This window comes from Hippopotamus amphibius, chromosome 6 (genome assembly GCF_030028045.1).
Source record: "Hippopotamus amphibius kiboko isolate mHipAmp2 chromosome 6, mHipAmp2.hap2, whole genome shotgun sequence".
Classification (NCBI taxonomy): Eukaryota; Metazoa; Chordata; class Mammalia; order Artiodactyla; family Hippopotamidae; genus Hippopotamus; species Hippopotamus amphibius.
The window spans coordinates 78,758,038-78,785,385 of NC_080191.1; the positions used below are offsets into that span (position 1 = coordinate 78,758,038).

Below are 27,348 nucleotides of genomic sequence, written 5' to 3' on the forward strand. Positions count from 1 at the left end.
CAGATTTCAGACAATACTACAAAGGTATAGTGATCAAAATAGCATGGTATTGGCACAAAAACAGACATATGGATCAATGGAATAGAAACAAGGGCTCAGAAATAAACCCACACACCTGCGGACAATTAATCTTCAACAAAGGAGGCAAGAATATCCAGTGAGAAAAAGATAGTCCCTTCAGCAAGTAGTATTGGGAAAGTTGGACAGCCACAGGTAAATCAATAAAGCTAGAACACACCCTGATACCGTCCACAAAAATAACTCAAAATGGCTCAAAGACTTAAATATAAGACAAGACACTGTAAAACTCCTAGAAGAGTAAACATTGTAGGCAGAACATTCTCTGACATAAATTGCACCAATGTTGTCTTAGGTCAGTCTCCCAAGGCAACAGAAATAAAAGCAAAAATAAACACATGGGACCTAATCAAACTTACAAGCTTTTGCACAGCAAAGAAAATCATAAACAAAATGAAAAGACAACCTGTGGACTGGGAGAAAATATATGCAAATGATGCAACCAACAAGGGCTTAATTTCCAAAATATTCAAATAGCACCTACAATTCAATAACAAACAAACAAACAATGCAACAAAAAATAGGCAGAAGACCTAATAGACATTTCTCCAAAGAAGACATACAGATGGCCAACAAGCACATGAAAAGCTTCTCAATATCACTAATTATTAGAGAAATGTAAATAAAAACTACAATGAGGTACTACCTCACACCAGTCAGAATGGCCATCATTAAAATGTCTACAAATAATAAATGCTGGAGGAAAGGGAACCCTCTTATATACTGGCTTACATAAATTGGTGCAGACACTATGGAAAATAGTATGGAGGTTCCTCAAAAAATTAAAAATAGACTTGCCATATGATCCAACAATCCCACTTCTGAGCATATACCCAGACAGAACTATAATTCAAAAAGATACATGCACACTTATGTTCATAGGAGCACTGTATATAATAGCCAAGACACGGAAACAACCTAAACGTCCATCAACAGATGTATGGATAAATACATAATATATATATATGTATATATACATATATATACGCACACACACACGCACACACACACAATGGAATATTATTCAGCCATTAAAAAGAATGAAATAATGCCATTTTCAGCAACATGGATGGACCTAGAGATTATCATACTAAGTGAAGTAAGTTAGAAAAACAAATATCATATGATATCACTTATGTGTGGAATCTAAAATACAACACAAATGAACATACGTATGAAACAAAAACAGACCCACAGATATAGAGAACAGATTTGTGCCAAGGGAGAGGGAGTGGGGGAGGGAAGGGCTGGGAGTTTGGGACTAGCAGGTGCAAACTATTATAATAGGCTGGATAAACAGCAAGGTCCTACTGTACAGCACAGGGAACTATATTCAACATCCCATGATAAACCATAATGGGAAAGAATATGAAGAAGAATATATATATGTATAAATGAGTCACTTTGCTGTACAACAGAAAGTAGACACAACATTGTAAAACAATGATAACTTCAATAAAATTTAAAAAAACTAAAGTCACTTGTCTTATACTCTAAATTATTTAAAGAATTTGGCAGTGAATAATAATTCTTCCTTCATAAATAGTACCAATTAAGGACCTAAATTTCTTTGATATTTTGTATCAACTGACTACTCACATTTTCACATATTCTTTTGGCATTAGCATTACATTAATAACCAAAATCCCTAAAATTGATACATAATGCTTATTACATGCTTGCACAAATGTTCATTAGAACATTGCCTTTGATTTTGAAGTAACTACAACATAGGAAATATGACAACTAAAATCCTGTTGATGTAATCAAAACCTGATTATGTAATTTAACAGAAATGTTCACCATTAAAAAACAGCAATCTGTTTGAAATTATGAGACATTATGTCATAATATCTTCTTTGAGGTAAACAGATCAGATCTACTCTTTCAATATTCACCTGAGCCATTCTCATAGAAATGCATTCATGCCTATACCTCCTCCACCACTCTGCAATTCAGCAGCTAATGAATGTAACTGTGCATGGTTCAGTTGTAGAAATGAACAGTTACCCAGACAGAGAGAAAAGTTTGACTAAAGTATTACGATATATTTCGGTAAGTTCTCTCTCTTGATAAGATATTTCTTGGTTTTGTGACCTTCACATTCAACCCAAAGGTTAGTTGGGGAGACAGGATTAACTATGAGAATCAAATATGATCCTAGGGACTATCATCCTCATCAAGACTATGGGGTACAACTTTCAAAAGTCATTCTGCTGCAAAAGAAAAAAGCAACTGTTATATATGTGTAACATAGTTTGCCATTTACATGAAAAGTGTGAGTTGGGACTTCCCTGGTGGTCCAGTGGGTAAAACTCCTTGCTCCCAATGCAGCGAGCCTAGGTTTGATCCCTGCTTGGGGAACTAGATCCCACATGAGTGCTGCAACTGAGAATTCGAATGCCGCAACTAAGAAGTCTACATGCCACAGCTTGGAAAAAAAAAAAAGAACATACTGCAACAAAGATCCCACGTGCCACAACTGGGACCCAGTGCAGCCAAAATAAATGTTTTACAAAAGTAATTAAAAACAAAGGGTGAGTTATATGTGTATAACAATTGGCTTCTGCCTTTATGATTAAAATTATTAATACATGTGTTTACGTATAGTTTTCCCCGGTTCCACTTTGTACCCCAAGAATAAGGGTCATGGATGTAGACCATAAATAAAATAGAAAGTTAATGAACTCACTCCAACCTTAGCAGCGCACCCACACAGTGGATCTGTGTAGAGCAATCACCCACTGGCAGTGGTGGGAGCATTATCTAGGCTTGAGATGTCTCACCTTAGTTCTGGCTGAAACGGTAAGGGACAGTGACCAGGACTTCAGGATTAACTACTATAAGTAACATGCTGAGTATCTGATATTTCCCCTGGAGTAATGGGTCCATGTAGGAGAGAAGAAATATGTCCAAAAAGGGGATATGGGAACTTATGCAAGTATTAATATAAAAAGAGAAATGGTGCCAGAAAGTAGAAATATATTTTGAACTTCCAAGCAAATGAACAAGGTCATACTAAAGTTATGTACTGTCGTGGGACTTTCCTGGTGGGGCTGTGGCTGAGAGTCTGCAGGCCAATGCAGGGGACACGGGTTCGATCCCTGGTCTGGGAGGATCCCACACGCCGCGGAGCAGCTGGGCCCGAGCACCACAACTGCTGAGCCTGAGCTCTGGAGCCCACGAGCCACAACCACTGAGCCCTCATGCCAAGGCTGCTGAAGCCCATGTGCCTAGAGCCTGTGTCTGTAACGGGAGAGGCCACCACAATGAAGGGCCCGCACACCACAATGAAGAGTAGCCCCTGCTCGCCGCAACTGGAGAGAGCCCACGTGCAGCAATGAACACCCAATACAGCCAATAAATAAATAAATTTTAAAAAATATATAAATAAAAATAAAGTTATATATTGACAGAGTTATAAATATTTGTATGTGTGTAGCTACATATATGCGAGTATACATACACCTATATAGATAAAAAGACAAATATATAGACATAATTTATATGTAATACATATATACATATAATTTGATTACAATTTAAGTCATTTTCCCATTTCACTATATTGCTTGTTATTTGGATGAAAGTATGAGATAGAAGAATGTGAAGGGAGATATTTCAAAACAAATATTTTTACAAAGACTTTTTGGTTTATGAGCCAAAATGTCTTTTTATTAAAAATCAGCTAGCATTTCAATGACCAACAGCACTCACTATGCTAATCATGTCCAATAACACAAATCCATTGTGGGATAAAAAGTATACCGCGCACAATCCTGAGTGTGGGTGTTCTCTGTGTACATTCAATCTCTTCAATAAACAAATATTTTACAAGTAATTTTGTAAGACATATATCATGTACAACCTAATGTACAAATAATGAGGGCAGAATGATCCATCTCAGAGGTTAATTTACTCTTCAGAAGGTGTGTTTCATGTCCTAGATGGAGATTCGTACTTCAGCAGGCATTATTGGTTCTTTTTTTTTTTTAAGAATTCTAAAGCAGAATTGTACGTCATTTTTGTCCCAATTCAAGAAGGTTAGCAATTATGTGGCATTGGAAGGACAATTTTGCCTATGATTTCGTCAACTTTATATCAGTCTTTAAGCCTAAGTAAGCAAATTTAAATACCTATTACCTTTAAAAAAATGAAATTAAGCATAAACTGCTATACATACTAGAGTTTGTGAGTAGAAAGCAAAAGTATATCTCACAATTAAGCTCTACAAGAGCAAAATGTCTACGAATATAATATCAGAATAAGTACAGTAGGAAAATGTATAAAACGTATTGAAAATATTTATTAGTGTATCAATTATCCACACTTGAGCAATTTTTGTTCCATCTACAATTACAATGCAGTTTGAATCAGACTAACACTCCTGCAGTGCTATTCAGAAAAAAACAGAGAAGTTATTCTTTTCTGAGAGAACAGAAGCACGTGTTTTGAGTCCTGCATTCACCACAGCTTTTTATCTGAGGGCATTTTCCAAATCAGATCAATAAAGTAAAGCCCAAGTAAAAGCATCAGTCTCAGTAGAAAGAGCACAGTGTTCAGGCCTGGCAAAGGCAACATACCCCCAAAAAAGAGACCAGGAGAGAAGCAGCCCACATATCTGCATCTAATGTTCCTAAAATCACTGGTGAAGTTCTAAACAGTACTCACCAGGCAGGACTCCAAGGACCCAATAGAAAACATTTGTAATATTAGTGCACTGAGCAGTGATTTCAGCAGCTGTCCATGGTAAGCAAAGATTCTGGAATTTGAACTACTACAAGTGGAATGACCTTGGTAAACACCTCAGGATTTCAGTTGAAATCTTAAAAGGCTAGGATTAAAGAATAAAGGTTACACCCTAGGACTAAGAACCAAGGAATCCAGAGAAAGGGGCATGCCTTAGGAATAAGGACAAAACTGAAATAGGTAAACTCTAACAAAGCCTAAACCCAACTCTTAACAAGATCAAGTTGTTCAACCAGATTCTAACTGCCAGCCAAAAGCATCTTGATGATGATTAAGAACCTCTTTAGATTTTTATCCACAATGTCCAACAGCCAAAAGAAATTTGAGAGACATGCTAAATATCAGAAATAAATTACCTCAATGAAATGAAATGAACTAAATGAAATAAAATGAAACAGAATGACTAACATGAAATAAAACAGACACTGGAAATACATACTGGAGTTGACAGACAGGGATTTTAACCATGATTAATATGTTTGAGAAAATAAATAGGAAACATCATGTAGATGAAAAGTTAGAAAGTTAAATGCTAAATTTAACTCTATAAAAAAGGAATCAAATAGACATTCTAGAAGTTAAAAATGCAATATCTGAAATTAATAATTAATTGGATGGGTTTAACAACAAACTGAACACAGTAAAAGAGAGGATTAGTGAAGAGGAAACACATCTAAAAATACATCAGAACTAAAATACAGAGAGAAAAGAAAATGGTAACAATGAAAAAAATACGTGGAACACAGTTAATAGTCCTAAAATAAGAATAGTCTAGTCCCATGGACAGAGGTAGAAAGGATGGGAAGAAGCAATATTTGAAGAGAGGGTAGCTACAAGTTTCCCTACATTGATGAGCTGCATCAACTCACTGGTTTAAGAAACTCTGCTACTTCTAAGCAGGAAATATGCAAAGATAACTATAATCTGCCAACTCTGGAAAAAAAAATAAGACAATGAAATGAAGCCCAGTCAGATAGTTAAAAACAACAACAACAACAAAAGCATTATCTTCAAAGGAATAGGCGTAAAATGATCCTTGACTTTTCAATGAAAACTATGGAAACCAAAAGACGAGAAATGGCATCTTTAAAATATTTAAAGAAAGAATTTTTAAAAGCCCTTCTTCTCATCTAGAAGTCCATACCTAGCAAATATCCTTCAAAAATGAAGGAAATACAAGGATATTTTCAGAAACACACAATCTGCATAATTTATTACCAGCAGACTTGCAATGCAATAAGTATCAGAGCTAGTTTTTCAGGCTGAAGGAAAATTGATACTAAATAGAAGCTGGGAGTCACTGAAAAGAATTAAGAGCACCAGGAAGGGTAATGATGCAGGAAAAATAAATGCATACTGTTATTTAAAACAATAATAATAATGTCCTGAGGGGTTTATAACATATACAAAGTAAAACAGGAAAGGGTAAAATGTACTTAAATCCTTCTAAGGTGCTTGCCTTTTGTGAAAGTAGTTAAAGAACTAATTTAAGGTAGAATGTAATAAGTCAAGGATGCATATTGTAATCTCTAGGGTAACCATTAAAAGAATAATAAAAATGATACCTAAAAGGCTGATAGAGGAGAAAAATGGAATAATTATTCATCCTTGATAGTTTTTCGATTTAAATAGATGAACAATGGAAATACTTCATTGGTTTAATTGAGTAATGTATAAAATACAGTTTGTTCTTTTCTCTAATAAAAGAGCATTAAACTTCAGTAAAATTTTATACCAAAATTCTGACTGAAGCTATTTAAACCTTTTAAGTGAATTCATTTAAAATATTTTATTTTTTATTAGAGCAAAGAGATGACCCTAATAACTGCACATGCTTTTATAATGAAATAGTATAGTAAATGTGCATATTACATTGTATCTATATGCTTGAAAAAATATCACATATAACTGAAAGATCTAGCATTGTTTTTGTTTACATCCCTCTGAGGGGAAAAGCGGACTACAATAGCTTTAAGAGCTATTTGCTTTCTTTTTTTGGTGGACCAAAGATGTACCTGGATAAAAAGAAAGAGATGGCAAGTTAATGATGTTCATAAGGATAGGGGAAAGCAAGGATGAAGCCATTAACTATAAAATGATCAATTAACCCCAGTTCTTAGTGGTAATATGAAACCATCCTCAAACAAGTTTGCAATAACTAAGAAAAACATAAAATACTAAGAAGAAACAGCATGGTTCTGTGAAAAGGAAAAGCAAAATTAACCGCAAGGTTTCAGTGAGTTGTGAGCATTAATTTAATATTTCACAACCTATTATCTTAAAACCAAAGCTTACCAATCACAGTAGTCTGAATATTGATGAAAATTCATTTTGCTGAAATAAGTGTCTTCATCCAAAATTAACAATAGGAAAAAAAAAATCTCATTTTGTGGTTCTAAATAGGAGTCAAGACTTACTTGGGATTTCAACTCCAAACAACTCTAACTTTCTTAAATATTTTTTTTCAAAGATTTTAAAAATCTTTAAAAGTCTCTCCAATATCAAAGGCAGTATAATCTTTCAATTCTGAACACAGTAGAGAATTACAGCTAATTGATCAAGTAGGAAACAGTCTATTTAATGGTAGTCAAATGAATCTCTTTTTGGAATTGGGATGAATAGGGAAATAAGCAAAGAGTATTAAATTCATATCATGAGAATGAATACTAATAAGTTATGTCTCAAAAGCAGGTCACAGGATGTTCACATGGCCACTTATTATCAGAGACGTTAGGCACGCAATGTATAGTGGAGATAAACTGCAGGGAAATATTTAACACACAGGCCAGGAATGGCAATAAGCCTATGTTTTTATCCTCAAAACATTATAAGGTACATATTTCTACTACCCTCTTTCTAATTGGGGAAACTAAGCCTTAGGGAGATTTAATTAGTTATTCCAGTTTCCATAGAAAGGGAAAGCACAGCTGGGATGCCACCCAGGCCTTCTGAGGTCTTTCTACTATGAGACATGGCAACCTTCACTTGACAGAAATCATCCAGCTTTTTCCCAAATATTCTATCAAAAGAGAAACACTTCTAAGCCCCATGCAGTAAGTGAAGTGAGAATAAAATTACTGAACAGCTCTACCCATGTAACTGTAAAAATATCACCTACATTCCTGGCTCCATCAATTCTGTGTCAGGACTGTGAGCCATGCATTCAGTCTTTCCTGTTCAGCACCAACTGGCTTGCTTCCTTGTTCGTTTACTGTGCAAGTGCTGATTGGTGCTTAGCTTCCTAACTCCGGCTTTCAACAGTGGCCATTGAGGGCAGGAACTGAGAGAGAATGAAGGCCCATCTATTTCATTTGCCTTCCTCTTGTATTGGTCACCTTCTTTTTTTCACCATTATTTTGGCAGAACCATTTCCTTTATTCTGGTCATAAACTTTTTGGTGTACATTTAATTTTCATAGGATGGTGTTCAAGGTTATCAGAAGCAATGCCTTCAACTCATCAGGATGCAGTAGACTATCAGAACGAAAATCATCCATTTCCTGTTTGCTTATGTTTCCATCCTCTGAAGGTTTTCTGGCTGAAATTCTTCTAGTAGCGCTACACTATTTCTCAGAGCCCATTTTCCCTTTCTGCCAGTGTAATTTATAAGTTCAGCCTCGTTCCTGTGTCTTTTCAGCATAATAAATGTTTTAAGAAAAGCATGGTAATTCTAGGATAGCGTATAATTCTGCATAAATATTCTCTCATGAACCCATGTGTCATTTACAATGGCCATATTTGGCATTCTTCACCTCATGGCCAAGCAAATGTGATTGCTATTAGTATAAATAGAAATACAACTGTGATTCACAATTACATCATATATATAGAGGCATTCTTTCTACTTTTTACATAATTTATTTGTTTTTTAACTCATTTCCTGATGCTATCACCTCCCTAGTTTACATTTATTCACACTGGCAATGTGGCAGATGCTAAAACAGGAGATGCCAGTCTCCCTGGCCCCTGACCCAGAGTCCCATTATAAATATTGGGAGACAGTATAAGCCAAAATGTGATCAAACCTTTGAGTTTAGTAAACTATAAGAGAAAAATCATCAAAGCACTTACTTTTAGTGAAGTACAACAGAAAATGTTTGATTAACTAGCAATTGTATAGTAATAAATGTACTATTAAATGATTTCTGGAGATTATAATAAAGAAAAAATAATATTTAAGAATATGTATTTTTATTTATTTTATTGAAAACAACCTTCACTCATATATTAATACCATTCAAAATTTCAAGATAATGGACCAAACATATAAAATTTCTATCTTCCCACAGGAGCTATAAAAATATTAGAAAATCTATATGAAAACTAATAAATGCATAATGATGTCAAAAGCACTACATAAGAAATTGAGCCATTCCTAAAAGAATGAAGGAGAAGGAAAACCTTAATTGTAAGCCAAGATTAGAAGTATAAGCCAGGACTTCCCTGGTGGCGCAGTGGTTAAGAATCTGCCTGCCAATACAGGGGACATGGGTTCATCCCCGGTCCGGGAACATTCCACATGCTGCAGAGCAACTATGTGTGCCAAAGTAGCCTGAGAGCCACAGCTAGTGAGCCTACGTGCCACAACAATTGAAGCCCCCACACCTAGAGCCCCTGCTCCACAATAATACAAGCGACCACGCTGAGAAGCCTGCACACAGCAACTGAAGAGTAGCCCTGCTCTGGCAACTAGAGAAAGCCTGCGCACAGCAACTAAGACTCAACACAGCCAATAAATAAATAAATAAAAATTTAAAAAAGAAGTATAAAGCTGAAAGCAAAATTTACCTAGGAAAATATCAGGGAATCATTTCACAGAAAGTAAACACAGCATCAATAGTATTTATAGACACAAAATTACATAGAGATCTCAAAACCTACAAAAGGAACAACTGACTCCCACTAAAAGGGTACTAGAAAATCATAAGCAGACATTAAAATAATCATTATAAATATCAGAGAGATAAAGAAGTTCACCTGAAATGAGGATAATCATTAATATAAATATTAGAGCTTCTGAGAAAGACACCACTTAATAATCTCAAATAGATGGCAAGAAAAGCAAAAGAGACCCTCTTGAAGAACTCATTACCAAGCTGGACGCTGAACCCAGGAATTTTTACAAGTCTGCACGAATAGAGAACACGAGAAATGCAGGACAGATGCTACGTTTCAAAATCCTTCTAAGAGGTGATATAGAAAATGAAGATGTAGGACAGAACACAGAAGAGACAAAATCTGAAGAAATAATGGACTAGAATTTCCTGGAACCTACCATTCAGATCAGCTGTTTCAGATGCTCAGTCTGGGCGCTATGGCGGAGTCCGCCCCCGCAGAGATGGCGCCCGTGGTCACCGCTGAGCACATCTTGGTGTCCGCGCCGCCGGGGTCTCTCGGAGCACCCGGAGGAGCTACTGCCCCCAAACGCGCCAGTGCTGCGGGGGTCTCGACCAAGCTGCCCTGCGTGGTCCAGGAAGGGGCCGTGGTGAGGGCGCGGGGCCGCCACGCTGGGAGTGGCAAGGCCGGGCTCCCGCGGATCCTGCTGGAGGCCAGGGGGGCTGGGCGAGGAGGCGCCCAAGGCCCAGGTGGGCGTCCACGCTGGCCTCAGCGGCCGCCTCTGGCCTTCACATAGGCCTTCTTGGAGGCCTTGGCTGAAGGTGCCATCGAGATGAGCATGCTCGGGGCCTGGCCCACCACCTTGCTGCCCAGACCCTGGGGGACAGTCAAGGTGCTTCTGTAGACGGGGCGGCCCGCAGCTCAGCTGCAGACTGATTGACGTGTGCAGGCCACGCGGCACGGCCATCCGCGGGTTCCACGCGCGGGAGCAGGGCAGTTCAGGCAGCTGCCAGGAGCGCTGTGAAGGCTGCCACCTGCCCGGCCAGGGAGAGCAACACACCCCCGCCCCTCCTTCCTCCCTGGCCCCTTCCCGAGGACTTGGGTTCCCTCCAGCCTGGTGGAGGAGCTACTTGAGATCTGGGAGGATGGGTGGAGGACAGATCCTGGCCAGCAGGGAACACAGCTGGATGCGAGCCCTCTCCTCAACCTCTAAGCTCCTGGAAAGTGACAGGTGGAGCTAGTCCTGTTGACCCTTCCCTGGGTCAGGAGTTCTGGAGGGTCCCCTGGCCTGGCCTCTGACTAAAGAATTTGTCACGTGGACATCAGCATGTCCACGAAGGGACCAACAGGCCAGGAAGGCCAGGAAGAACGTGGGGCCTTTGGGCCTTGCAGCCCAAGGCTCTCCCTGGTGGTTTGCCGTCTACCCGCTCACCAACCCAGCCCTAAGCTCTGCTGATTCCAGCTTTCATCAGCCAGCAACTGTTTGTCTGACCCTGGCCCTGCCCGAGTCCATTTCTGTACCTGCTCTTTTTTTTTTTTTTTTTTTTTGAAATAGAAATAAAGACTCTGTCCTATAAAAAATAAAAATAAAAGATTCTACGTATAGACTTACTACAAGAGACATACTTAAAAATAATGGGGCAAAAAATACCAGTCAAAAACTAACCATTTAATAGTACATTTATTACTATACAATTTTTAGTTAATCAAACTTAAAAGCTTTTGCACAGCAAAAGAATCCATAAACAAGACAAGAAGACAACCCTCAGAATGGGAGAAAATACTTGCCAATGAAGCAACAGACAAAGGATTAATCTCCAAAATATACAAGCAGCTCATACAGCTTAATACCAAAAAAGCAAATAACCCAATCCACAAATGGGCAGAAGACCTAAATAGACATTTCTCCAGAGAAGACATACAGAAGGCCAACAAACACATGAAAAGATGCTCAACATCACTAATTATTAGAGAAATGCAGGTCAAAGCCACAATGAGGTATCACCTCACACCCGTCAGAATGGCCATCATCAAAAAATCTAGAGACAATAAATGTTGGAGAGGATGTGGAAAAAAGGGAACTCTCCTGCACTGTTGGTGGGACTGTAAGCTGGTACAGCCACTATGGAAAACAGTTTGGAGGTTCCTTAAAAAACTAAAAATAGAACTACCATATGACCCAGGAATCCCACTACTGGGCATATACCCAGAGAAAAACCATGATCCAAAAAGAAACAAGTAGCATAATGTTCATTGCAGCACTATTTACAATAACCAGGACATGGAAACAACCTAGATGCTCATCAACAGATGAATGGATAAAGAAGATGTGGCACATATATACAATGGAATATTACTCAGCCATAAAAAGGAATGAAATTGAACTATATGTCATGAAGTGGATAGACCTAGAGTCTGTCATACAGAGTGAAGTAAGCCAGAAAGAGAAAAACAAATACTGTATGCTAACACATATATATGGAATGTGAAGAAATGGTACTGATGAAACCAGTGACAGGCAAGAGTGGAGATACAGACGTAGAGAATGGACCTGAGGACACGGGGCTGGGGTGAGGGGCAAAGGGGAAGTTGGGATGAGGTGAGAGAGTAGCATAGACATATTTACACTACCAGCTGTAAAATAGATAGCTAGTGGGAAGTTGCTGTATAACAAAAGAACAACTTCATGGGAGATGCCTTGGAGGGCCAGGATGGGGAGGGTGCGGGGGAGTCGCGGAAGGGAGTGGATATGGGGATATGTGTGTAGTTGCAGCTGATTCACTTTGATGTACCTCAGAGACGGGTACCAGAGTGTAAAGAAAATATATTCCAATAAAGAGTTAAAAAAAAAAAAACTAACCAAATGAAAGTTGATATACTAATATAATGTTAGAAAAAATAAAATGCAAAGTGAAGAATCACTGAAAGAAATAAGGCTGTCTCATATTGATTAAAGTAACAATTCATAAAAATATAAAGCAATTAATTAGATTATGCATCATCAATATGTTTAAAACATAAGAAAAAAGTCAGTAGTAATATGAGAAGAAATTGGCAAATCTGCCTTCATAAAGGAAGGTTTCACACGCTTTTCTCCGAAACCAAGTGAACGAATGGAACACCCCTTAAAAGTTACATATTGAAGGGTTGAACAACAAAGCAATAGCAATATAGAATTCTGCACTCAACACAAAGAGTGTTAAAGCATACAAAAAATTTTGCCTTAATTTACAGCTAAACAAATATAAACAATAAAAACACCTAACGGTACACATTCTCTGACCATAATAGAAGACACTTGGACGTTGACAACAAAAATTTGGCCAAGAAACAAAACAAATCACACTTTCCTAATTATGGAATTTTGAAGATGAAATGACAACAAAAATAACAGAAAAGTAAGCAAAATTGCGCTAAACATGAAAAACCTGTACATTCCAATTCAAACAACCCCCAGAGGGAAATGTATAGTCTTCTTTCACTTTCTCAACACTTCCATTTTCCGTAGACCATTATCTATCCAAGGCTCACATTGCTTATCACAATATTGTGTTAGGGCTGCCCCCCTGTGCACTTGTCTAGATGTTAAACCTCAGTCATTGTGAATGCATTTTGGTTGGACTTCATGCATGTAAGCAATGCTATGCTTCCCAGGAGACTATCAACTGTGCATGTATTTATGTGCCTTGAACCCTCCCTCAATCAGCCCTTTTGGAGCTTCAGAGAGGAGAAACTGTGGCCACTTTATCACCCTGTATTAATTTCCTAGGGCTGCTGTAACAACTGACCGCAAACTGGGTGGCTTAAGACAATAGAAAGCGATTGTCTCATCACTCTGGATGCTAAAAGTCTGAAATCAGGGTATTACGGGGTCTCTTTCCTGCTGAAGACTCTAGGGGAGAATCCTTTCTAGCCCTTCCTGCTCTGGTGTCTCTAGGCATCCCATGGCTTGTGGCTGCTATCACTCTAGTCTGCCTTCGTGTTCACATGACCTCTCTGTGTGTCTCTTATATGGACACTTGTCATTGGATTTATTACCTACTCATATAGTCCAGGATGATCTCATCTCCAGATCCTTAATTACATTTGCTAAGACTCCTTTTCCAAATAAGGTAACGAAGAGGAAAATTAGAAACTTGCACTCGGCTAAAAATAACTCCATGCTTGTTCTGCTTTTGTAAAAAATGTTTGCTGCACTGAGAAAAAAAAAAAAAAGGATGACCTAACAATCCAATGTAACCATAAGATGTTTTGCTAAAAATGGCATGTTCTGCACCTGCTCTTGTAAGTTTCTGTTTGGAAACTTCCCTGCTCTGTAAACCAAGTAACCAATCTACCCATGCTAACTGTAAACGTGTGCACTGACCCCTATAAAAGTAAAGCTCACCCTGAGCTCAGGGCCCAGAACTTTGGAGCGTTAGCTCGTCTGGGGCCTCCAGCTTAATAAACCTGGGTTCTCCAACCCTCCGAGTGTGGTGCTTGGTTTCCTGATGGACCGATTTCTGCAACATTTCCATTTGTAGGTTCCAGGAGTTAGGACATGAGGATATCATTTTGAGGGTCACTATTCAACCCACTATGCACCCTTATATGGCTTTCATTATCAACACTTTCCTTTTATTCTTTAATTTTTGAGTATCAACCACATTCATTTTTGATGAATTATAAAAAAAAAAAAAAAGACTTGACTGAATTCCAGCATATGAAGGTAAATTGTGAAAATATGTCACTCCTTGCATCCAGCCAACTGCCCTAACAGAGTGTCAGTCTAGTTCAGTCACACAGTGCACAGACCCTTAATTATTGTACAATTTCTGGCCCATCTGATTCAGAAATACTCTCTCGGATTTCCTGCAAAAGAACCAAAGTGATAAATTTAGCCCATGAACCGTGAACCAAATGAGAGTTGTCATTTAGTTGAGTCATTAGAAGGTGCAGTGTCATATCTTTTCACAAGACTACCCAAGTTGAATGTGCAGCAAAGCCTTGAAAATTAGCTTCAACTCAATTCTCGTTTTCAGAAGAAAAATATTTCTAGTCATTTCTCCCAATCTTGCCCATCGCTCATGCAAAAACCAGGGAAGATTAGCTAAGTGTTATTCTGTTCCTCTAAGACATCCTTGAAAAAAACAGTATTTTTATTCTTTTTTTTGCTATTGTCATTTATTCCCTGGTTTCTTTCCCTTTGGCAACCATTTATCCCTTTCTCTGGCTCATTCCTTGTTAAATCACTCTCTCCCATGGTGAGATTTATGTGAAGTATAGGTAATAGAGTGATTTTTTGCTGCAAAACCTCAGGGTGGCCACTGTGAGGCACCCTAGCTTGCATACAAAGGTGTTTATATAGATATATACACACACATATATATATGTATATATATAGTGTCTTGTGCTGAAATATCCTTTTCAGCTAGGATCTACAAATTCAACCCAGATTCCAACACTACAGGATTTGATAACACAAAGGAAAGATTCTGAGAAATGGGAAAGTCAGAGAGTTAGAATATCAACATCACCATCAAGAAAAGTCTTTAAAGACCCCTTCTCAGGGAAGCTGGGATGAAGTGAGAGAGTAGCACTGACATATACACACTACCAAATGTAAAATAGATAGCTAGTGGGAAGCTGCTGCGTAACACAGGGAGATCAACTTGATGATGGGTGATGACTTAGAGGGCTGAGATAGGGAGGGTGGAAGGGAGTTATGAGGGGGAGGGGATACGGTGATATATGTATAAATAGAGCTGATTCACTTTGTTGTACAGCAAAAACTGACACAACAGTGTAAAGCAATTATATTCCAATAAAAAGCTTAAAAAATAAATAAAAAATAAAAATAAAAACCCCTTCTCATTTCCTTTCATGTTCACACCTTCACCAGATTGTGTAAGCCAACCCCTTATTTCTTTTTCTCCCTTATTTTTGGAATTAAGTGTTTTAATTTCATATTTAAAGTTTCTATAAAATCACCCCTCTGAGTATGATAAACAATGTGATATTTACAAAAACCACTGCCTCTTTTTAGCCCATCCCTTTTGAGTAGTCTCTATGAAGTGGGCATCTTGAACCAAATAAACAGAGGGGTGAGTGTTCTGAAATGGCATAGGGCATGCTGTTCCAATCCAATCATTTAATAATATTCCAGCTCTATCAATTATCTGCATATCTATTTCTCTACCTTTCTGGCCACTTAAAATTTGAACTTTTTTCTCTTTGTAATAACAGAGATATCACATTGAAATTACATTAAAGAAGAATTTACTTATTGTGGTAGTGTATTTATTGTCCCTTTTCAGTTCTATAGACGTAAAACAATGTAAGCAGAGACATTCTGGAGAAGAGAGCATATTAAATTGCTCCTTGCCTTGGAAAAAGCATAGGATCAACTATGAGAAACGGATAAAAGAGCACAGATCCGTTTTACTCTCCATCTTTTTTGTATGTGCACATTTATCTTGGATGCCTCTGAGAGTATGGTGAAGACCAATTCCCTTTGAGGCTCAGTACTTTAGAATATTTCTAAGGGAATGTGGCCAAATGGGACAAAAGTTCTCCTCCAGTCTCCATGAAAACTTACCATAAAAGAGAGAAAAGTCTGTTCTGGTCCTCCTGATCCAATTCTAGGGTAAGCACTTTTATAAATAAGAACTCCTTTTTATATAGACTGAGCCACTTTGGAACTTCTCCCAACCAAGCCATCCTGTGTGAGCCTTAGGGTAAATGACTGTGTGTATGTGTGGTGTATATGGCAGGGAGGCCAGGTTCACCTTGTGTGACATGACTGTGTCACACGAAGAAGAGAGATCATCTCTCCCAGTGAACCCCAAGAAAGAACTCTCATATCATGGTTCAAAATAGGCTTTCTTCTGAGATCACAATATTTTTTTTCCATTTTGTGTGTATGTATATGTGTGTCTGTGTGTACCACAAAACTAAAGAATTGTATATTCCATACTTTGAATTAATTAATAAACAAGTAAAAGGAAAGGATACTTGTCTGCAGAGGGTGCATGCTGAAAAGTTGTATAGGAAAAATTTGAATATATAGGATGAAGCCAAATGATGGAGGACCTTGAAAAGATAAGAGAAAGACTCAGATTGGTGAAGTAGGCAACTGATAAGATATGGGTAAAGTCTGTTTAGAGAAAATTTGTTTTGTGGTGATGCTAAGATTCTTTGCGAGGAAAAACGTTACTTAATTTCTGTACATTTTAATGTCTTCACCTGTAAAAAATGGTGAATAATAATACCTCCTATTTCATAAAGTTTGGGTGAGGCGTATGTGAATTAACATGTTTAGAACACAAATGTGTAAAGTGCTCAGTAACATTACCATCACCATCTGCAACTTCCATCTCCACCACCCTCACCATCTTCATTGTTTTCTCCTCTTTCCAAAGAAGCACATGCAAAAAGAAAGGATTCCTATAGAGATAATCCAGGCGTATGATTCTTAAAAAGTTTCACAGATGATGAGGCCAATTCCTGTATCCAGTCAAGAGCAGGACGTGTTGGATGACAACATAGTGAGCACACAAGCTATAATTTTCACGCACAAAAACTGCTCTTATATTTGTCTTTCCCATAGACAGATATGCAAATATAAGCGTTACAATACAACATGATGTTAAATTATTTTTTATTATTCTGAGGCACCTTATTTATGCCACTTTCCTCCCACCTTGTCCTGTAGAAACTTTATTTTTCCCTTTAAAATGTAGACTTTTTAGACAATATAATCTGTCACTATGAATTAATGCATCATTTCTTTATTTTGTTTTTATGACATTTATTGTTTTCTTTCTAATTTTACAAGTAATACATGTTCATTGCAAACAACTAGAAATATATAAAAGCAGAAAGTAAAAACTAATCACCCGTAATCCCCAACCCCCAGAGACAACCCTCATTGCTATTGATGGTTAATAAACCACTTTAATACCTATTTCCTCCTATGCTTTTTAAATTCAAATCACATACTTTACTTCTTAACTGAGAATACGAAAGATAACACTTGAGAATTAGTCTTGAATGAAAATATGAATGGACAAGGAACTTTAGTTATGTAAAATCAAAATAATATTCAAGCGCTTATATGGAATATCTCATGAGTATGTGTGTGTGTGTGTGCGCGCGTGATGCTCACTCTTGATTTCTTAAACTATAATACAAAGGTTACTTTGCCATAAAATAGTTCAAATGTTAAAATAAATTTAAGAAAGATTTTATTATATATCACTTGTCTTTATAGCAGGAGTTTTGGAGATTTTTATCCTTCTAAATATCTATTTACTTGCAGTACAACATGACTCTCCTTCAATTGTATCCACATTCTTTGCACAAAATAAATTCATAATTTCGCTTTTATAGCTACTTAGCATAAATTAACAGAAATTAAAATACATGATCACACTTCCAGATTATTTTGTTTTTATTAACTGCACAGTATACATATAACAGAAAAATGCATTTTCAGGGGCACAGAAATTAGCCCTATCAGCCAATACCATTCTTCATTCAAGCTCAGCCGACCTTATTACCTAGATTTGGCTGTGTACCCTCAGGCATATTATGAACCACATGAGCAGATGATTGAACGGGAAAAAAATATCTCCATTAAGAAAAAAATTGAGATTTTGGATTCGACTGCCTGTCCATTAGTGACATAAAGTGCTGACAAGCAGAACAAACAGTGAACAATGTAATGTCAGGGCCTCTAGTGAAATGAAGTTTCATAACTTCGCTAGGGCTGATGGATGGGTAATAATGACATTTTCAAGTGTAGAGATATACTCTATTAGGAACATCAGAGAATTTTTCTGCACAAGGTAGTTGTTACAGCTTGGTTGCTCAGGGAAGATGACTCTATAGAGTAAGAAAACAGTCATGTGCTTATAAATGTTTAATCAGGTTAATATCCTGTTACTCTTCACCATGCCAGAGAACGTCGCTTATTTAGAGTGTAATAGTTTAGAATAGAATTCTCTTAGACAGTCAAAGGACTGTAGAGAATTCTACAATATCAAATACTCAAATATTTGACATTAACAACGTTGTAAATCTGACATGAACAATTCATCAATTTACCGGGAAACTTTGCAAAAAGGCATTACTGAGGGTGTTATCCGAATAGTAAATAATCTTTTAGGTCTTTGCAAAATGCAACCTCTCATATTCTTTATAGATTAAATCACAAATACAAATATCATCTTTCAACCAGTCATTGCAAAGGAACTGTGTGTCACTAATTTACGTCTTATCCCTAGACAAGCTGGTTGCAGTAACATGAAGAATAAAATTGGATGATTTTTGTAGCTACATGTTCACATTTATACCATTTAGTCTTTAATAATAAACCAGGAAATCTTGTTCTTTTGAAAAGGGAAGTCTTGCTGGCATCAAAACTGACTTTAGGGTTCACAGAATCACAATTTTAAAAAACTGTTTCTAAAAAGTGTACAGTGCCTATGTTTGAATGTTACTCGGCTACTCAGATCTCCATGGGATTATGATTTCCAGGATCTGTAAAGGCACTGCAGCCCCACCTAAATAATAAAAATCAGTGGATAAGGAATTTTCATTACAATCCTAAATTTTACTAGTTAAGTGATTCTACTCTAAACCTTTCAGCAGATCATGCTATGCAAATCATATATTATAGAAACTAAACAACTCAGTAAAGTTTTATTGCCACAAAATAACATTTTCTAATTTATAAGCTTTTATGTTCTAAATAATTTATTTAATTTCAAAATTAAAATAATTTTGTTTTATGTTTGTCTAAAGAGAGATTGTTCAACCACTACACTTAGTTTATTTTTAAGCTAAAACAAAGAATAAACTCCAACATTGAAGAAATGAACCAGCAGGAAAAAAAAAGAAAGCAGGAGAGAGAGAAAGGGAAAGAGACGGAGGGAGGAAGGAAGGGTGGGTATTGTGAACAAAGAATCATGAGGTCAGAGAAAGATTTATCTGAAGTCTTTTTGTAATCACACATCCAGGAATGAGGATGTGACAATGGAAACAATAATACTGAATGATATTTTCCAAACATTTAACATGTGCCGTGTACTGAATAGATACTCATATAATCTTCACAGTAATTCCAGAATGTGGATACTCCTGTTATCTCCATTTTATTACAAAGAAAGAAAAAGAGAGAGAGAGAGAAAGAGGAAGAAAGGAAGGAAGAGAAAGAAAGAAAGAAAGAAAGAAAGAAAGAAAGAAAGAAAGAAAGAAAGAAAGAAAGAAAGAAAGAAAGAAGAGAAGAAAGAAAGAAAGAAGAAAGAAAGAAAGAAAAGGAGGGGGGAGAGGGAGAGAGAGAGGGAGGGAGGAAGGAAGGAAGGCAGGGAAAGAAGGGAAAGAAATTCAAGAACTACAAAATTCTTTTCTTTCCACCTCTTTTTCCTCTTTTGTCCTGCTGCCTGCCTGCCTGCCTTTTTTCCTCCCTTCTTCATTTTTTCTTTCATTCTTTCCTATTATGGGTACAATGTTCATTAGATACTGCACCTAATGACCTCACTACCTTGTAATCGGGGGGTGGGGGGGATTATCAAAGGTACCTTAGAGTTTTACGTGCACTATTCTATTTTGTATTTATGAAAGGCAGCTTCATATTAAAGTTTGGGATCTTCTGCAATTTAAATTCATATTATATATTGATCCAGTCATGCCGTCTGACTCTGGTATGTATTTTTCTACATTACTGAACATGCCAACAATGCAGCATTTCTCAGTCTGAACTGTATTCTCAGGAGGAATTCAGGGCTGGAATTGCCTGGAGTATTGCAGGCAAAACGGTCATTGAGAGGGAAATGGAGCAAAAACAGTTCCATTGCCTAAATAAATTAATTGATTTAAGGCATGAGAAGGAAAATTTTGTGTACTACCCACTATTTAACTCTATCTTGAAGAGTAGGTTTAGGTGGCAAGTGGCAAGTGTCTGAGCGTTTCCATCACAGGTGTCCTTGTTCCTACCTCTACGCAGATGGCTTACTGTGAATGGCTCTGAGGTACACAGCTGGGTCCTCCCTGCTCAGGCAGCCACATATTTTACAACATTTATTGCTGAAACTTCAAACTCTATTTCCTTAGCAGGATCCCTGGACTAACTTCTTAGTGTTAGCTGTACAGGCACTTCTATCGAAATAGCAATTGGATCTAGAGTTAGTTTTTGATACGACATGAAAATCACAAGGCATACCTTGGGGAAATATATCTTCTAAAAATCTACGGGTATTGACCACATGTCTGTAGATGCCTTTTACACTATTAGCTGCTTTTATATGTCAGCTATGAAATACTTTCTAACACTTTGAGCTATTCAGAGCAGATATAGGTTGAAATTGCAGGGAATTGCATGGTACTGCTGAAAATCGCTCCTTTATGAAAAGCTGGATGAAAAAATACAATGGTCCAGAACTGTTTTATATATGTCTGTGTACATATGTACATGATACTTTCACATTTCTTATTGAAGCATTTAGGTCACTATAAATTATCATGATATTCATTTTTTCTATATGTGAACAGGATACATGAAGATAGTAGATGCAGATATGATTCTGTATTTATCAAGATAAACCCTTGTATCAGTCTAAACTCTAAGTTGCATTTAAAGAAAGCAAATTCAAATTTTCTCAACATGAATATGGAAAATAACAGCTTACATAATTAAAAAGTCCAGGAGTGGGTATCTGGCTTCAAGCTTAAGTGTTCATTGATGTCTCTTTCCCAATTCTCTTTCTTGGAATCTCTCCCAATACGCGCAGAATTTTATTTATTTAATGTTTTAGAGTCAGCTATGATTGTTTATTGTTATAGATGTTAAGATTTTCATGTTTTCTCACTTGAAACATTCCTCCAGGTCGAAAGTAGACAGTATATAAAATTTTCTCAGAGAACTCGCACTTACTCCTGTGTTCTGCCATCTCCTTTCATCACCATCTTAATGTCATCACCATCTTAGTGTCATCCATTTCCTTCAGGCTTTTAAATTTATTTTCCTAAAACTATAAAATTGATTTTGTGATTATTTTTCAGTTGCTTTATTTCAAATGTCATTATCTCCTTTTATCTCTCTTTTTTTGGGGGGGTATTTGTTCTCTTATTTCCTACTGATTATTTTAATTAGTGGTTTTCTTATTTTGCTTATTTTTCAGAAATTCATCTTTTATAAATTAAAATTAGTTTCATTATTTCTATCTTTTCAACCTCTTTAATCTCAGATTTTAAATCCTGACTCTTGCCTACTTTGTTTTTTCCCAACTTTTGAATTACATGTTTAATCTGTTTATTTGTCTTCTATCTTTATTAATATAATTACTCAAACCTATACATTTTCCTGTGAGCGTTGCTCTAGCTGTTCCATGAGTTCTTATATATAAATGAGTGCATGACAATTATTTTCTAGCAATTTTCAAAGTTTGGTTTGTGTTTTTCCTTGACCCAAGCAATGTTTAATAGACATTAGGTTTTTTTTTAATTGTCAGATGAAAATATCATTTTATTTTATTGTTATTAATTTCTAGTTTTAACTGCATTGCCATCGCAGTTTTATTTGTATGATTTCTATACTATAGACCTTACTGAACTATTCTTTTTGCCATGACATAGATGTGGGTACGTAGAATATTAAATAGGATTGATTTTCACAAATATTTCATGAGAATTTGAAAGAAGGTGTATGTGTATATGTATATATGTGTATATATATATGTACCTTGCTCTTCCCCAACAGCAGTAGTATATATATATTCGTAAAAGTCTTTCTCATGCATTATGCTGTTTAGGTCTTCCATCTGCCCCATTACTTTTATAGACTTGTTTTATTTTAGATCAAGAGAGGTATTTCAAAATTCTGTCATAGTTTGTTTCCATTTTTCTTTGCTTCTCCTTGGTTTCATTATTATTAAGGTGGCCGCTATGCTATCTGGTGCACAGATAGGTCTTACATCTTCATTTTGAAATAAAGCTTTTTTCACATTATAAATAATCCTTTACCTTTTTTATTGCTCTTGGTGATGAATTCTGCTACGTCAGATATGAAGATCACAAGCCCTGGGTTCATTTTATCTCACTGTCAGGTGACTTTGACTCATCTCTTTATTTTTAGGCTTTTGAAATCACTGTTAGATGTGTTTATGGTACAAAGCATACGGCTGGGTTTTGCCTTTTGACCCATTCTGAAATCCTTCTCTTAGTAGGTGTGTTAAGCCAATTTATTTATGTATACAATGCATATGCTTGGTCTCAAGTTTTGTTTTGTTCTTTCATGTATTATTTACTTTGGTTCTTTCACTATGGGCTTGTTTTCTCTGCTCTTTTTTTTTTTTTTTTGTAAATATCTTTAGTTTCTTTGAATTTCTTATGATTTTAAGAAGGGTAATATTTTGATTTTAGTGTCACCTTCACACTAATGTCATTACATAGAGCTTGTAGACTTCTTTTCTTTACTTAGGCTTCTAAATCTTTTCTCAACTTTAAACTATTTCCTTTAATTTTCATCTTTTATCTCAGAGATGATCAAATATAGCTAATTCTGCTTTCTACTTCTGCTCTCTCTTCTCCTCGTGTATTTTTTACTTGCAATATTTCTCTTGGATTGTACAACAAATAACATATAACTCTTCCATCCTTATACCCACATTTATTTTAGTCTCAGATTCTCAATTAAACATTATTTAACACTTACCACCAGCTCTTTTGCTAAAGTTTCCTGAACCATATCTTGATTGGATGACGCTCATTCTCTACCATCCTGCTATCTCTTTATATTTTGATATTTTTCTTTGCATTTGGGGGTGGGGGATGGGGGGCGCTGTATTATTATTTATATTTATTTTTTTATTTTTTTACTTTCTAGTAGCCACTGCTCTTTTCCACTGGGTCTCACATGTGTTCCTGCTACTTCCACACAAAACTGGGTCTTTCCTTCAGGGGCAAATTCAAATAAATATTATTTATGTTCTACCAGCTCTCAGATTCTACTGCAAGCTCTGGAGCAGTCCCTAAGGAGGAATATTATTTTAAAAGATCATCTTTTCAGTCTCCTACATTTCAGGATGCTCTAACCTATAAAATTCCCAAATTTAATATGAAAGTAATTTGTTATAAAGGCTTCCTTTTACCATAAAAAATTTGACAAAAATGTTAATTAAAACAAGAAGAATGGAAGGCACTAAAACTGTAATCGCTTAAATTCAAAATTGTATAAATATGGTTATTTTACAATATAAAATTTGATACTTTCAGCAATACTTTATTTCCAAAGTACTCTCAGTGTTTCTGCACCATCTGCTTACCTCAGGGAAGAAAAGCCCACATTTTCTTGTGTTTAAATGCAAAGTACACTGATGTAAAATGTGTGTCACAGAAATGATCCCGGAAGCATTCCAATTTATATTTACAGATGCTTTACCCCCAAGTGTTTCTTAAATAAGTGTGAAGGGCGAAAAGCCAAAACTCAACAAAAATAACCTCAGTACTTCTTAACATAGACATGAATCAGAATGGTTTCAGTTCCTTAAGTTTTCCAGTTTTAGCTTAATTTGCTATTACACCCAGTATTCCTTTAAATGTTAAAATTCTTAAAAACACTTAAAAAATTTCATATCCACTAGGCATCTCCAGATTTGAAAGGGAATAGCAACAATAATTCTGAAATCAGTAACATTTAATGAAATGCATCATGATTCCTTCGGAATAAAGAAAACTCATTTTTGTTCACGTTGGCAGCTAGAAATCACACCTTCCCTTTTACAATTTACACTTCATTCCCTAACATGGATAATAAGGAGACACATATGTGTATAGAGTGTGTTTTCCTTTTGTTTGGAAGCTTGAAGTGAGGAGAAAGCAATCTTCTATGACCTGTGATGGGCATCTGCTTGTCTAAGATTATTTTGGGATTGAAAAGGGTAAATTAATAAACATATGCACTATGTAGGTAAGTACAAAGGTGTCTTAGGTGCATATTAGTGAACAGTGAGACATATAAGTATTGCTGGAAGACAAATGTTTTTAGGAGAAAGTCTTTCATATTATCTCTGAAAAATAGTATGCTAAGATGAAGTAAACTTGAATATTTTTTCTTTAGTACAGTCCTTCCTAAAATTAAAGTTATTCTTTGAAAAATAGAGTAGTCTTTCATAACTAGCACAGGTAATAGTGTAAATTATACCAATGAACCACAAAATAAGATTACTTTAGCTGTATCACATAACAATGACTATTACTTGAAATGTGTTACTTTCATTTCATATTCAGGGATGATTTTTCCCAAGATCAGAAAATTATATGAGGAAAATAATTACAAACATCTTTTCAATGGCGTTTTCTCCCTTACTCTCCCCCTCTAAACCTAATAAATGAAACAAATGAAATATAAATACAAGTAAAATGGTTAAATATGCAGATGTCTAATTTTTATTTTAATTTTGTAATAGTAATTGCCAGGATATTGAATGCTGGTAACTCAATTAGTGACCCAGGTGGAGTAGGTAATATACAGGAGGAAGAATCATTTTCCCTCTATGCTTCTGAGTTATTAGCTGAGACTACCATAGTTAAAGACATTAACAACAGAAAGTGTATTAACAAATATCCTTATGTGTACATGGGTAATAGGGAAAAATGAGTATGTCCTTGAGGTGGCTTAGAATTCAGGATTAAGTATGAGTTTAAGAGGAAAAGTAGGGGTGGGGGTAGGCCTTTTGGTAAAGTCAATGATTTTTAGGAAAAATGAATGGGCCCTTAGGATAGGTGGAAGGTAGGATAGTTTGTGACAAAGTTTGTCTGGGTGTGGTGTAAATGTCTAGTCTCCGCTCCTGTGTTCAGACTCTGCTGATGCAATTCCCAAGGAGAGGAATTATGACTCAGTTCCTTTTGGAGGATCTGTCTTGAGGCCAGTAAGGATAGTACAGAGAAGGCCTTTCCCTGCATTTACTATTCTGCAAGTGCTTATAGCTCCAAATAATCAATAAGTTAAAATATTGCAGGACGGCATATTCTGTTACTCTTCACGTTCTAAGGACATGTTCCATGTAGGAGCATGATTCACCCATCAACACACTCTCCTCTGACCCCAGATCAGTCCCAGTCTTGTTACGTGACCACAAGCCAGTCACCAAGTCATCCATGTCTCAGTTTCATCATCTCTGTTTTTATGACAATAATGAGGCCCCCGCATATTCTGCATGTCATGGTAAAATGTAAACAGAATGGCAGCTCTGAAAGTAATTTGAGAATTCAAAAGCCCTGCACAGATGCTGAGTCACGTATGTGGAGTCCTTGGTTTTCTTTTGCAGTAGGAATTAATGGATAACACAATTCCGCCCTAGGACCTCTTTCTATATTTTGTTCTCTAAGTTTTTATATACAAAGGGATGCTTGGAATAATGTTCACAGAATACTAAAGATAATTATCTCTGGATGGTGGCTTTGTGGATTTTTTTGTTCTTTTCTTTACATTTTCCTGTATAGCTGAGTAGCTTTACATGGAGCATAAGTTATTTTACAAATATTTATTTTTCTTAGGCAAAACTTAAGCACAAATAAAACACAAATGGAAGATTTCCAACATATTGCTGGATCTATTATAAATTTTAATCATCATGAATTATTCCTACATAGCAAAAACTTAAAGGGTATACAAATGATCATAGAAGTTCTAAAATGCTTGCTTTTCTGGTAATCAAATAAATGGAAAATTTTTTTGAAGTTTGTTATTGTGAAACTGCTGAAAACCAAAACCAAAATGAAACTCTTCAGGCAGTGGGAGTGGGGTGGGGGAGCATATTAACTGCAAATCAGCAACCATAGGAGCGACGTCTGATGTCTCAACGTAAACAGTAAAAGTCATCAACTAAGCTCATTCTAAAACTCATACGACATACATAGAGACAACAATTACCAAGGAAATCTTAAAGAAAAAGAACAAAACTTGAATATTTATGCTCCCAAGTATTAAGAATAATTTCCAGGATATATGAATTAGGACAGTATAGTACTCATGCAAGGAGAGAAAAATAAGCTAATGAAAGAGATAAAACAGTAAAAGGTCCATGTAAACAATCACCTTAGTTTCTTTTTGTTTGTTTTTTACCGAGTGAGGCTGTGATGCAGTAGGGAAAGGGTGGAACTTTCTGTAAATGATGCTAGACCAACTATAAAATTGTAATCACCACAATATCCTCCTATACATACAAAATTAAATAAATCTTAAGTATTCCACACAGTACACACAAATAAATTACATATGGATTACATCTGATGTGAACAGTATAACAATCAAGATTTTTTGAAGAAAACATAAAGAATATCTTCATGTACTAGAAGTAAGTTAAAACTTCTTGAGAAGGACAAAGAAAGGAAGGAAGGAAGGAAGGAAGGAAGGAAGGAAGAAAGAAAGAAAGAAAGAAAGAAAGAAAGAAAGAAAGAAAGAAAGAAAGAAAGAAAGAAAGAAAGAAAGAAAAGAAAAGAAAAGAAAGAAGGAAGAAAGAAAGAAAAGAGCAAAGCCATAAAAAGGGACAGATATTTGCAATGTATATAACTGACATGATTCATATCCAGAGTATGCAAAAAATTCCTATAAATCAATTTTAAAAGGCAGGCAATCCAGTAGAGAAATGTGTTTGAACAAATGCATTATACAAAAGAATATCCAAATATCCAACGAACACATTGA

At 36.2% G+C, this 27,348-nt stretch overlaps 1 pseudogene; it reads left to right on the forward strand.

Moving 5' to 3' along the window:
* Positions 1–2,076: 2,076 nt before the first annotated feature.
* On the forward strand, positions 2,077–10,796 carry LOC130854918 (pyrroline-5-carboxylate reductase 3-like; annotated as a pseudogene).
* The last annotated feature ends 16,552 nt before the right edge of the window (positions 10,797–27,348 follow it).